Here is a 4,456-nt window from a genome sequence, read left to right as displayed (position 1 = left end):
CCATGAACCCGGACGCCCCTGCTCATGCCAGCGACGCCGATGCCGCGCCGATGGAGTCTGGTCTGATGATCAGCTCCATGCGCCTCGACGTCAACTCTGCTGCCACTTCGCTCCCTCTCCGACTTGGCGCCCCCTCCACGCCCCGACGCACCACCGAGCCTGATCTCATCTGCCCGGAGTAGGCCGTTGACCTCAACTCCTTGCTGCCGGAGCTGTCCACACTAGTGGATAGCACCGCGGTCAAGCTGCAGCTCCACCTGGTCAAGGCTATCCGCGACCTCGACGACGCCGCCGCGGCTACCGCAGCCCGCCTCTCCCTTCCTCCGCCAAACCCCACGCCTACTCTCCACTCTCCGGCCTCCGGCTCCTGCTTCAACAGGGCCCCCCAACCTTTTGAAGGTAATATGCCCTAGAGGCAATAATAAAGTTATTATTTATTTCCTTATTTCATGATAAATGTTTATTATTCATGCTAGAGTTGTATTAACCGGAAACATAATACATGTGTGAATACATAGACAAACATAGTGTCACTAGTATGCCTCTACTTGACTAGCTCATTGATCAAAGATGGTTAAGTTTCCTAACCATAGACATGAGTTGTTATTTGATCAATGGTATAACATCATTAGGAGAATGATGTGATTGACTTGACCCATTCCGTTAGCTTAGCACTTGATCGTTTGTTTACTGCTATTGCTTTCTTCATGACTTATACATGTTCTTATGACTATGAGATTATGCAACTCCCGAATACCGGAGGAACACTTTGTGTGCTACCAAACGTCACAACGTAACTGGGTGATCATAAAGGTGCTCTACAGGTGTCTCCGATGGTACTTGTTGAGTTGGCATAGATCAATATTAGGATTTGTCACTCCGATTGTCGGAGAGGTATCTCTGGGCCCTCTCGGCAATACACATCACTATAAGCCTTGCAAGCATGATAACTAATGAGTTAGTTATGGGGTGATGTATTACGGAACGAGTAAAGAGACTTGCCGGTAATGATATTGAACTAGGTATTGGATACCGACGATCGAATCTCGGGCAAGTAACATACCGATGACAAGGAGAACAACGTATAGTGTTGGGCGGTTTGACCGATAAAGATCTTCGTAGAGTATGTAGGAACCAATATGAGCATCCATGTTCCACTATTGGTTATTGACCGGAGACATGTCTCGGTCATGTCTACATAGTTCTCGAACCCGTAGGGTCCGCACGCTTAAAGTTCGATGGCGGTTATATTGTGAGTTTATGTGTTTTGATGTACCGAAGGAAGTTCGGAGTCCTGTATGTGATCACGGACATGACGAGGAGTCTCGAAATGGTCGATACATAAAGATTGATATATTGGAAGCCTACATTTGGATATCGGAAGTGTTCCGGGTGAAATCAGGATTTTACTGGGGTACCGGGGGTTACCGGAACCCCCCCGGGGGTTTAATGGGCCAAGATGGGCCTTAGTGGAGAAGAGGAAGGGCGGCCAGGGCAGGCAGCGCGCCCCCTCTCCCTCTAGTCTGAATTGGACAAGGAGTGGGGTGGCGCCCCCCTTTCCTTCCTCTCTCCCTCCTCCTCCCCCCTTCTCCTACTCCAACTAGGAAAGGAGGGAGTCCTACTCCTGGTGGGAGTAGGACTCCTCCCTGGCGCGCCTACTCCTGGCCGGCCGCCTCTCCCCCCTTTCTCCTTTATATACGGGGGCAGGGGGCACCTCTAGACACACAAGTTGATCGTAAAGATCTCTCCCAGCCGTGTGCGGTGCCCCCCTCCACCATAATCCACCTCGGTCATACTATAGCGGTGTTTAGGCGAAGCCCTGCGGCGGTAGCTTCATCAACATCGTCACCACGCTGTCGTGCTGACGAAACTCTTCCCTGAGCTCTACTGGATCGTGAGTTCGCGGGACGTCACCAAGCTGAATGTGTGCTGAACACGGGGGTGCCGTACGTTCGGTACTGAGGATCGGTCGATCGTGAAGACGTACGACTACATCAACCGCGTTGTCATAACACTTCCGCTTAACGGTCTACGAGGGTACGTGGACGACACTCTCCCCTCTCGTTGCTATGCATCACCATGATCCTGCATGCGTGTAGGGATTTTTTTGAAATTACTACGTTCCCCAACACCTTTGCACCCATCCCACGCCCCACTACTCTCCCCCTCATCGTAGCTCCCCCCACCTTGTCCAAGACGGCGTTGCTCGCTACTCCTTCGTCCACTTCCAGACTCCCATGCACAACCCTTTCCCTGACATCCGTCGTGTCCTTCGGGAACGCGCCGGTGATCCACTCGTCCGCGTCGCCGCCTCCTTTCGTGGAGCCGCTCTGGTGTCCTTTCCCAACGCCGCTGCCCGTCAGGATGTCATCCGCCGCGGCCCCCTTGATCTCCATGGCAACACCATCACCTTTGAGCCTGCCGAGGATCACGCCCACTCCACTGCGCAGTTTGAGGACGACCTCACTGAGCTTGAGGCCATCGGCTTTCCCCTTGAGCTGTGGCATCCTGCTGGCGTCCATTTCGTCCTTAACTTCCTTGGCCACATATACACCATAGATCAGTATTGCATCATGGATGAGGATCGTACTTCTATTCGTGCCATGGTTGCTCTTTTCAAGGGCACAAAGCTCCCCGATGCCCTCACTGTGCAGCTTCCGAACCTTGACATCCTCGTGGTTGACTTGCATGAGCACGGCAAGATCACCCACATCGGGCCCAGCGACCCTTCCCCTTTCTCCTTTGATGATGGAAGCTTTGACAACGATCAGGAGGGCAATGACTCCAATGGCAGCGGCTCGAGCCTAGGGCTCCTTCGCGCCTCTGCTGCCATGGCTGCCCTAGGCCCGATTGTTGTCTCTCCCGAGTTTCCTCAAGGCCCACCCCCTCCCCCCCCCACAACGCCGACCTCGCCGCCAACGCCTTCGTTCACCTCGCTCTCTCCTCCTCCGATGATGATGTGCCTGTCGCTAACCTGGACCTGGCCTCTCCCGCCGTCCTTTATGGCATCCTGCTTAACATGCCACCCCAGCCAGCAGATCTCTCTCACGCGCCCACCGTTATGCCACCATCACCACCCTCGCCGCCTGTGCCTCAGATCACCCCCTCCCCCCCTCAACAACACCCCCATTCTGCCCACACCACCCGCAACTCGCATCCCTACTCCACCCGCAGCCGCTGCCATTTCTTCCTCTGGGCCCGGCGTGCTGCGTACTTACGTTCGCCGCCTGCGCTCCACTGCGCCTCCTGCCGCACCTGCTGTGGCTCCGGAGGCTCCGGTGCACGTTGCCGTGGCAAACAAGCGCCGCAACGCGAAGAAGAGGGCCAAGGATGCTGTCCACGTGCGCCGGAGCGCGTGCTTGGCTAAGCTTGAGCCATATGGTTGTCTTCACATGGAGGATAAGGCGTCCAAGGCCAAGGCAAAACGCCTGGACTGGCAGCACGACGCCCAGGACTTTGAGGCTGCCGTTCACGACGCCAAGTTGGACGCTGCCGACCTGGAGCCGGCCTCCCCCTCCGCCCTGGCAGCTCTGGCCTAGGCCTGTGGCTCTTCCATGGAGGAGGCCGACCTCGTTGCCTCTGCGGCGTCTGCTGGCCGCTAGTGATCTTGCCATCCAAGGCTCGTCGCTCGCTCGATCTATGTGGGATCTTTCTATCTACCTCTATCGTCGTTTGGTGTCATGTTTGTTTCCTTAGATGAGTAATGCTACCTTATTAGTTTGTTCCTGGAACATTAGAGGTCTGGGTCATGTCGACAAATATAAGGATGTGCTTTCGGAACTTTCCTCTATTAAACCTCATTTGCTGCTTCTGCAAGAAACGAAACTTGCGGCCCCGTCTATGGTAAAAATTAGATCTTTTCTTCCCCGGTCCCTCGACATGCAGGTCACGCTACCAGCCTCTGGCACTTCCGGCGGGCTGCTCACAGCCACTAACTCCTCCTTCCTTACAATTCTCTCCCACATGAACTATACTTACTGCTCGACGGTTCAAGTGCAATCTTTGGCGAGTCCCTTAACGCTAACCATCACAAACGTGTATGCCCCCACAAATCGTGCCCTTAAATCCGAATTCCTCTCTGAGCTGGTTTCCATCGCTCCGCCCGATCACTCCCCTTGGCTACTCGTCGGGGATTTTAACCTCATTCGCTTCCCTTATGAGAAAAACAATGACAACTTTCACTCCAACAAGGCCTCCGCTTTTAACGAGACTTTAAACTCACTTGCCCTCCTAGAACTCCCCCTCTTAGATCGTCGCTTCATGTGGACTAACAATAGAGAATCCCCAGTGTTAGAACGCCTGGATCGGGATTCCTTTAACCTAGCTTGGAACAACGCCTTCCCCAACTCCAATCTCACGTCCCTCACACGCACCACCTCCGATCACGTTCCACTACTAATATCACTTTCCACCTCTGTACCCCGCTCCCGCCTTTTCAGATTTGAACGTTTTTGGG

The 4,456-nt window shown here is 54.2% G+C and overlaps 1 pseudogene; it reads left to right on the top strand.

The window, feature by feature from the left end:
* The first annotated feature begins 2,237 nt into the window (after positions 1–2,237).
* LOC147966384 (uncharacterized) lies at positions 2,238–3,539 on the top strand (annotated as a pseudogene).
* The last annotated feature ends 917 nt before the right edge of the window (positions 3,540–4,456 follow it).

Source organism: Triticum urartu, chromosome 6A (assembly GCF_056163025.1).
Source record: "Triticum urartu cultivar PI428250 chromosome 6A, HENAU_Tu73, whole genome shotgun sequence".
NCBI lineage: Eukaryota > Viridiplantae > Streptophyta > Magnoliopsida > Poales > Poaceae > Triticum > Triticum urartu.
Note: the sequence above shows the minus strand (reverse complement) of the source record. Positions and strands in the feature narration are given on the sequence as shown.